Source organism: Adiantum capillus-veneris, chromosome 10 (assembly GCF_014529385.1).
Source record: "Adiantum capillus-veneris isolate H3 chromosome 10, ASM1452938v2, whole genome shotgun sequence".
In the NCBI taxonomy this organism is placed as follows: Eukaryota; Viridiplantae; Streptophyta; class Polypodiopsida; order Polypodiales; family Pteridaceae; genus Adiantum; species Adiantum capillus-veneris.
In genome coordinates this window covers 68,547,471-68,557,507 of record NC_140940.1, presented here as the reverse complement: position 1 = coordinate 68,557,507, position 10,037 = coordinate 68,547,471, and the positions used below count along the sequence as shown (strand labels likewise).

Below are 10,037 nucleotides of genomic sequence, written 5' to 3'. Positions count from 1 at the left end.
CACACAATAAAGACTTCAAGGGTCCCTCACTACCATTGCCAAAGTGATGTTTACTTCTAATTGTATGTCACACCTATACAACGTCATACTAAATGCCTGTAAACATAGTAAATGCCAATGGACGCAAGTATCCTCAAAGTGACAAAACTGAAGGGGAATAACACCAACCTATGGGATAGCTTCTAGGACTTGATGATGGCTGAAATCTGAGGGTACTGAAGGCTGAACTATGAGATAGCTTCTAGGACATATGATGGCTGAAATCGAACGGTACTAAAGGATAAAACTTGATGGCTGATCTGATGCTATTTCTAGGGCTGATTTGAATGATGATACTGCTAAAGATCAACTCAAAATAGGTTGATTTGAGAACTCGATACTGAGACCCATCAGAACTCTATCTTTGAAGTGGGTGTTGTTTTTTGGGATCAACAATGTGCATTTCTTAGGGATAGCAGAGAGTCGAGGGTTGTGTTTTCGCTCAAAAAATGTGCATGCCTTAGTGAAAGGTTACAAATTTTGGTTGATTTGATCCATTAATGAGCATGTGAAATTCAATGCACAGCCCTTTGTTTCTTACTCTGTAGTTTTGGGACTACCTCTGATGGTCAACAAAAATATCTTGTGCTCTACAAGGAGATTCTAGAGGCTTCCGGCCACCTCAGCAAGATCGCAGCAGCATATAGAGGCCAATAAGTATTTGTGTCTGCATGGAATCCCTACCATCTTTTTGGCATTGCAAGTCATGTTTTTATTGAACAACACTCATGATCTTGAGCTTATTTTGAGCTAATAAATGTAGTGCTTTCCCCACGAGGGCTGGAGGTATGTTCCTTGAGCTTGTCTTCTATGGGAAGCTGTTTACTACCAATGCTGGCCTTTCTTTAGGGACTTCCACCACCCATCTCTTTAGAAGCAAAGAATTCAAGCAGAAGCAGAAGTTTGCCAACGTCTACGCTTGCATCCCCGACGAAGTTTTTTGGCACCCTGACAATCGGCAAGCCATGTACTGCTACTTGCTCTATGCACTTCTTCACGGTGACGAGCTAGAGTTTATCACTGCCACCTTTGCATACACCATTGTTGAGGTCTTCCATACGTTTGAGGTTGAATGGGCCAATCTCTGCGATGACATCCGGCAAGATGAGCTGACTAGCTAGATTATGGACCTTGACTTGAGGGTAGCCATGTCCAAACTCATGCCAATGCCAGACCCCGAGCTTGCTGATGGGATTGCTTCCAAGTGCTCCACTCTTGAAGGTTGGGTTGGTGTGATTCCTCACATATGGCCCCCAATTGCAAGTACATCTACTCTATCATGACAGGGTCCATGGAGCCCTACCTCGATCGCTTGCGCCACTATACTGGTGCTCTGCAGCTTGTTAGTACTGACTATGGCTCCACAGAGTCATACATTGGGGTAAATACTAGAGTTACCGGGGAACAGCATTTTAGGGCCTTGGAACGTCGGAACGGTGTTCCGACCGGCTGGAGGTTTCTGGAACGCGTCGGAACGGAACGGCGTTCCGGCCGAAAGCTGTCAGTGGAACGGGACCACTGGAACGGACTGGAACGGGCCGGAACGGCCCCAATGGTAGTTTTTGAAATTTAAAAAAATGACTGTTGGGCAGCCAACGGCCATTTTCAGCAATGAAAAAAGTATATAATGCCCCCCTCCTCCCCCATTCTTCACACACTCATCAAGCCTCAAGGCCCGTTCTCCCTTGCTTGAGCCTTGCTCTCAACTCTCAAGCCAAGCTCATTCTCCCTAGCTTGCTCTCAACTCTCAAGCCATAGTGTGGCGTTGCGGCATGCCTCAAGGCTCAAGCTCTCAACCTCTCTCTCTCTTGGGCTAACTTCTAAGTTCTAACCCTCAACTTTCAAGGCTCAAGGCTCAAGCTCTCTTTCAAGCTCTCACGAAATCAAGCGGCAAGCCTCTCTCTCTCTCAAGCCCTCTCTCTCTCTCTCAAAGTTCACGATCAAGCTCTCTCTTTCACGGATAATCCATCATCCATGGCCTCTTCTTCTCGTTCAACCCCCTCCGTTCATGCGGGCAACACTCAAAAGGCGAAGGAATGGTCATGGTGGGATGAAGTGACCTCGGAAGGCACCGTGTCGACGGCGGGAGGTTCTCGTGCATGGGGATGCAAGCTATGCTCTTACACGCGGAAAGGGGGGCATGACAAAGTGAGGGCACACTTTCTTCGAGTGCCGGGACATGAGGTGAAATTTTGTGCCAACGTAACCATTGAGAAGAGGAAGGAGCTCGAGGAAAAGGATCGGCAATTCAACCATAAAGCCAAGCCGGCACGCAAAGGTATTGATCCAAAGACCCTCATTTTCCCTTCTTCCTCTCTACCCGGTGTAGGTGTTGGTGCATCTTCAAAAGGTCCAATTCGTCGCCAAAAGACCCTTGCCACCTCTTGGGACCCAAAGAAGAAGGAAGAGGTGGATGCGGCCGTGGCCCGATTCTTCTATCACGACCATATCCCATTTGTCGAAGCGAGGTATGTTCATTGTTTTATGATTCATCAATCTTCTCTCTCATTTCTTCCGTTATCGTCGTTTCCACTTTTTTGATACTAACCTCTTCTATGTTTGATCGAAATAGGTCGGAGTATTGGAAAGTCATGGTGCAACGGATAGGAGAGTATGGCACCGGCTATGTGCCACCATCTTCAGAGGCTCTCCGAACCACCTTGCTCGATCGAGAGAAGGCTATCGTGGAGCAAGAAACCCTCAACATTCAGTGTCTTTGGGCAAAACATGGCGTTTCCCTCATTGCTGACGGGTGGAGCGATACAAGGAAGAGATCTATCCATGGTCTCGTCGCATACTCCAGTGGAGAGATGTACTTTGTGCACTCTCATGATGCCACTGAGAGTGGCAAGTCCGCCGATGTTCTCTCTGCAGAGTGGACAGTGGCCATAGAAACCATCAGTGAGCAACACGTGGTGGCCTTTGTCACAGATGGGGAGGCATCAAACAGGGCAGCAACAGCTATCATAGAGGGCCACTATCCGCATGTGACAATGTGCTTTTGCATGGCACACTGCTTGAACAACCTTCTAAAAGACATCGGCAAGCTAGACTGGATTGCTCCAGTCATTGCTGATGCAGTGAAGATGGTTACTTTCATCAACAATCACAACTTGGTTCGGAGTGAGTACCTCAAGAGGTCGGGCGGCAAAGTGCTTCTAAAGTATTCAGATACCCGCTTCGCATTCAACTTTCTTCTTGTACGTAGGCTGTCTGAATGTCAAAATGCGGTTCGACAGGTCTTCATCAGTGATGAGTTCACCACCTCCCCCTATGCAAAGACAGTTGCAGGGATTTTGTGCAAGGATAAGGCAGAGGATCTTGAGTTCTAGAAGGAGCTCAAGAGTCTAGATGCACAGGTAAAACCGGTGGTTCATTTGCTTCGACTTCTGGATGGCATGGATCCTTGCATTGGCAAGATTTATGAGGCAATGGACCGCATGATTGAGCAGCTTGCACAGCTTGAGCCAAACGCAGGGCGATATGAGGAGATCCATGCGCTTTGCAGCTCGAGGTGGAATTCATATGCCTCTCCTTTACACGGGGCAGCTTACATGGTGGATCCAGAGTTCCAAGGTGCATGGCAAGAGACAGATAGGGAAGTCATGAACCAATTTACAGAGATCTTAAACAAGATGGTTCTAGACAGAGATGGGCGACGCATTTTCAAAGATCAGCTGAGACAGTACAGAGAGATGCCGGGGTCATTTGGCAGTCCAGATGCTCAAATTGATCGAAGGAAAATAGGTTCAGTGCTTTGGTGGGAGGACTATGGCTATGATGGCCCTGAGCTTCAGAGATTGGCGATCCGTATTCTCAGCCAGTCAGTTAGTACCTCATGCTTGGAGCAATTGTGGAGTACCTTTAGCCACATTGCTTCCAAGAAGAGAAATCGGCTTGGAGTGGAGAAGGCTAATGATCTTGTCTTTGTCAGCACAAATTTGAAAATGCTTTGCAAGAGTACAGACAAACAGAAAGATCCTTTTACACAGTGGGAGATGGAGCAAGAGGCTTCTCAGGCGGGTGGAGATGCACATCCACCAACACCAGGTACTTCATCTGTGGCTGAGATCGAGCCGGACCTAGACCTCGATGATGAGGAATGGGAGGATGTGCATAATTTACAGCCGGCTACTACGGATTGGGAGGCCTCTCAGGCTAGTGGCTCTTGAGTCTTGAGTCTTTGCCATTTATCCACCTTTTTGTATGGCTGCTTGAGCCTTGCCCTCTTTGCCATTTGTAGCTACTAGCATCTTTATGGTATTTGTCACCTTCAGTCTTTTGGTATTGTGGTCACTCAAGTCTGGTTTGAACTTTGCCCCCCTTTGGTTTTTTTGTAGCACCTTGGCCGTTGGCGGCCCTTGAGGCTTGTTACTATGTTAGCCATAATTAATTCCAAAGTGTTATCTCTGACTACTACTCTTGCAATTATTTGAGAGCATTGTGTATGTACTATGGGCATTGTGTTTGCTCATTGTTGCTCATCTGGCTATGTACTATAAGGTTAAATGGTCTTCGAATCGTGTTTTTTGTGGGTATTAGAGTCAAAGGACTCTAATACTACTTGTATTCAAACACATAACGCTAAAAAACAAAATATTTGGGTGTTTTTTTAGCCTGCCGTTCCGGGCCCATTCCCGTTCCCCCGTTCCGCAGGGAGGCCCGTCGCCGTTCCCGTTCCGCGTTCCGGGTAACTCTGGTAAATACTAACCCAAAAGCTGAGCCTAGAGATGTGACCTTTACTGTGGTGCCCAGTTTGGCCTACTTTGAATTCATCCCAATGCCTTCAAGAGGCATGATTGATGACTGCCAACAAGAGGCAGACCCAGTCAGACTCACTGAGGTGGAGATTGGCTGCGAATACGAGGTCATTTTGACGACATATGGAGGTAGAAAATCCCATTTTTGGCCAAGACTAGCTCAATCTCTCAGTGTTGCCATTTAGTTTTATTTGAGCTAGATTGTGTTGTCTTTTTTCTGGACTAAAATCTGGTCTATGTGCAGGTTTATATCGTTATAGGCTGGGGGACATCGTCAGGGTGACCGGCTTCTTCAATGCATCGCCGCAATTGGCATATGTATGTAGGAAAAATGTGTTGATAACTGTGCACATAGACAAGGATACGGAGAAGGACTTACAACTTGCTGTGAATGAAGCGGTGGAGGACCTAAAGAGACATGATGCGAAAGCAGACCTCATCGACTTCACGAGATTTGCTGACTTGTCTAGTTCCCTAGGACACTATATGGTCTTTTAAGAGCTCAGCAGGAAAAGCATTAGCAAGTCGGCATGCCAAGATAGCCGAAGAGGCATGTCACCATTGGATCTCAAGTTCAATGAAGTGATGAAACAAGGATGTGAGCAAGCAATGTATGAGGAGAGCATACTGAGGGCGTGTGCCATTGCAATGGATCTTGCTTTCATGGAGCCTGGGTATGAGGGGTCTAGGAAGGTCGGGGCATTGGAGCTATGTTTGGTAGAGCCAGGCACCTTCCGTGGGCTACTAGACCGGTATCTAAATTGGGGTATCGGGGCAATAGCGCAATACAAGACGCCAATGAGGTGCTCAACTTACTCAAGAATAGAGTAGTGCTATCTGTTCACAGCTCGGCTTATCTTTGAATACAAGAAAAATGCTGGTGCTGATCCTAGAGTTGAAGTACTTGCAAAATGCAAAGTGAGCGATGAGCCAAATACGGTGTTAAATACAAAGCAAGTGAAAAACACTACTCCTGGTTGTTTACAAATGGAACGCAAGCAAGTTATGGCAGCAAATACATTGCGAAGATCAGATGCGAATTCCGGGTGCAATCATACATGATTGTAGTATGAGAGAGTCCATCACTTTGCACTAGTAAAGCAGTCCACATCTTTTTCACGCATTTCTTGCGAACGGAAAACCATGCAGGCTCACTTCCAGCATAATCCTCATAGAAGATGAGTATCGCAAAAGAGCAAGCAATACATAGTCGACCTCCAGCACAAGCCTCATAGGAGCTGAGTATTACAAAAGAGCAAGCAATACATAGTTCCACAAACGTACAAGAGCTAGACAGGATCCCCTCGAAAATGCTGTCTATGAACTGTTTCCTGCAACACATTTTGGCGCTAATACTGATCTTGATTTTAAAACTCTTGATGGTTATACTCACCAATAAAGATATCGAAGCAGATAAGGATCAATTGTATTCTAGTACTATGCATTACTATAGGTCACTCTCGGCGTTTTCCAGTTTTTGGTCCTTCTCCTGCGGAGTTGGCTCGGACCTCGCCTCACTAGTCTCTTCACTCTGATCCAGCGCTTTGCCAATTCATTATAGGCTGTAGGGAACATTGGGGTATACTGTGATATCTATGGGGTGACCTGCTGTAAGATCTCGCTACAGAAAATATGACAATAAAGACGTCCATGCACTAGTGCAAGGACAGACTGCAGAATAGAGGCTATTGAACGAGATTGCTCATGTATGCTCGGTTTGAGAGCCTGGTGCACACTTCAACGTTCCAGCTAGATTAGGAGACTCAAGTAGTGGTTTTGGTGATCAACATCGAGGCCACACACAAGGGGTAGACTTAGGGTAGACTAGGTGATCAAGGAGAGAACGAATTTTAGTTAGGTTCAACTATCCATCTCTGTCATCTTCTTTTGCATTTTCTTTACTCCTAGTTCGCATTTTGTTTTTGTTTTTTTTTAGTAGCAATATAATTAGCTCATGGTCTTGGTGGTGTCTCATGCTTACGTTCAGATTGTAGTTGCGAGCTGTGTATGTCCATATGCTTTGTTGCCTAGCTTGCTTTTCAGGGACAGATTCGGCCTAGACCAGGTTCCAGATCACAGGTTGTGATTCGAGAAATGGAACTTTAAAAATCTTGCTTACATATTTCCGTCACCACAAGTAGGTTGGCTTGTACTCATTTGGTTACCATTTGGTTATCGTATTGACCATATTGGCATTGTTAGTATTTTTTAAGTGCTTTTTTTTATAGAAAATCGCCCAGGACACACACAAAGCTTCAGGAGTCGTTGAAAATGCAAAAGTGGGAGTTTCGGTTCTCACATCCACAGCATCATCTAGGGATTAATCCCTACTCATTTGGCTATCAGCAAATGACCATCTCAATGTCCATAGCGCTTTGACGCCGAAAATTGTCTACGATACAATTTCAGTCATGTCTAGAGATTCAGAGTGGGGAATTCAAGAATTTTGCTTTGTGTACTTGCATATATATCAGGAAACGTCATCTGGAGGTTTTGATTTCCTTTCGAGTAGAATTTTATGAGCTAGCCCATTGTCTACGTTTTTTGACGAAGTAAAGACGGAAAGCTTGGTTTTGCGCAGAAGAAATATCCAAGCAAGTTTTGCAGGGTGTCATTGGAGAACCAGAGAGTAGGGGAATCATCAAAAACCACCAGCCAACGGAAACTGACAGGTGGCACCCATAACGTGGATCTGGCGCACGAAATACAACAAGCTTATCTTACGAACTAGGGCTGAAAATACAGGTTTCAACGAGGCTGAAACAAGTGCAAGATCTAGAATTGTCTCTGGAAGCAAGATCAAAGACTTCTATTGCAACCAGCCAAGGTAGTACCGTTGCCTCTTGGAACACATACCTAGATGAATTCAAGAAATGCCCAGATTTATCCAATAAAGAAAAGTGCAGTAATAAGCTCATTGTAATCAACTACAAGACTATATGACCATCAACTCTATTATGCATAGTGTCAACCAAATAATATGACAACCAACTAATGTCATCAATACCAAATAGTGGCTACAGAACTAAGCATGAATCAGCACGCAACACCTAAGATGCCAAAGGGGGGTTTCCTTAACGATTAATTCAGCATCTACTTGGAGTTGTTTCCTAATGGGACCATGGTTTCTTTATAACAACGCTAGCCCTTACCAGCAAAGTGTTGCATCAAGTGGACCGTCAAACACTCCCATTCAATTCTAATTATAACTCCATGGGTAGGGAGTGGAAACCCTTTCATGGATATACAGAAAGTCCTCGTTTTATCGAGGTCTTTGTGGAGGGCCTGTCACCTTCTGTAGGGTGAGATAGACATTTTCAAATTTGAGCTGTGGTTGATTGTGTCCATTTTCTAGTCACTTTTAATTTGGAAGGGGAACACCGTGATACTACAGATGATTTGAAGGACTTTTTTGAAGCTGAATTTGGACCAGTCGAAGAAGCTATAGTCATGAGTACTCAGACTGGTAGCCATATCCAATCTATAGGATTTGAATTTGTTACATTTGTTAAAGAAGCATCATGCATTGCTGCAGTCAGACAGCATTGTCTAATCATCTATGTCAAAAAAGTATGTTCTAAGTCTATTCTGAGTTCATTAAGAGGAAATTTATCTCTTTTGAATTGCTGAAGAGCATGTTCTAAGTCTATATTGAGACCATCAAGAGGAAATTTATCTCTTATGAAGATTCAAAGTCTGGTTTTCTTATACCTTTTTTGCTGGTTTCCGGCCAGTTAAAAGCACCGCCATTCTACAGGTAGAAATCAAGGCTGCCTTACAGCCCCCCAAAAGTGTAAATGAGGACATGCTTGACATCCACTCCTAGACTACTCACATGCGCAGAATACAACCAAGGCTGCATCAGTTGTAGTATCATGTCAAAGGAAGAAACATTTATTGTACTTAAAGGTGAAGCTGCTGCCTCTACAAATGACACTGTGAATACTTCTTTGAGCCATCCAAGTCCATGCCACCAACCATGGCTACCTGTGCGCAAAATGTAGCTACCTACATCAGCTGAACAAAAGCTATCGGGAGAAAAAAAGCCTGTTTTTCATCCAATTCTCAGTTTTGCCGAGTTGATGAAATGTACACAGGCTGAGCAAACTCAAAAAATTTAATGACCGCCCAGTCTAATGGCATCTATTTACACTTGACAGAGAGGATGAAGAGGCAGAAACTTTTTGGAGATCGACCTGCCAACTTTAACTCAATTGGGGTCTGTAAGGGAGACTAAGGCTTCTCTCTCTTCCTATTCTCAGAATTCCCTCTAGCCTCCCTTCCCATCACAAGTTATCACTGAGCAATCTTTTCAAGGTATTTCAAACATTCAGACTGTCGTCTTCTCCTTTATCCACTAGCTCTTGTGAAAATGCATGACCTACACAATTTCTCCACCATCATTTCAAGAAAACCTTCCACTTATTCTCTTGCCAATAGCAGCCCATTCCCTAGCACAGCAATCTGGACAATCAGTCCCAAGCAAAAGAAATCCAAACAATGAGGAGTCAGCGCTACACTACATACATACATACAGATAGATATTAAAGATTCCTCACAACAGTAATAAAAACTTAACCACAAGCGTGAACAAGACCAGGGCTGTGCGTATGCCCAACGAAAATGCTTGAAACAGCTGGAAGAAATATTGGCAGGTCTATACATACGATAAAATTGAACTTCAACAACCCTCTCATGGTTGATTTGTCCTCAGAGAGAGAGAGAGAGAGAGAGAGAGAGAGAGAGAGAGAGAGAGAGAGAGAGAGAGAGAGAGAGAGAGAGAGAGAGAGAGAGAGAGAGAAGAAGAAGAAGATTAAAGTCTAGCACAAAACCCAAACAAAATCAATATTGCAGAGCCACAGAAAATCCCACCTCTCTCTCTCTCTCTCTCTGATCTCTCTCTCACACACACACACACACTTCTACACCAAGTAATCGAACCTGTAAATAGCATAGATGATGAGAGAGACACCTCTTCAAAATCGTACGATCCCTTCCTCCCTCTCGCAACTCGCTATCAACTACAACAGAGAAAAAGTGTACACACACACACACACAACCAAATTTCCACGCTCAAAATGCACCCGAATCACCAAACAAAAATAGAAATTTCACGCATGCCCTCCACCCAAAAAAAAAGCCTTACTCGGCCACTCCCCATTGGCGTGATACCCTATGGCCATGCTAGCAAAACTTCTCCCTATAGTTCCTGCCTTACGGCACTGCCTTACGGCAGTG

General features: G+C 44.7%; 2 pseudogenes; both read left to right on the top strand.

The window, feature by feature from the left end:
• Positions 1-253: 253 nt before the first annotated feature.
• Positions 254-5,662, top strand: LOC147449017 (jasmonoyl--L-amino acid synthetase JAR6-like; annotated as a pseudogene).
• A 124-nt stretch (positions 5,663-5,786) lies between these two features.
• On the top strand, positions 5,787-8,625 carry LOC147449016 (uncharacterized; annotated as a pseudogene).
• The last annotated feature ends 1,412 nt before the right edge of the window (positions 8,626-10,037 follow it).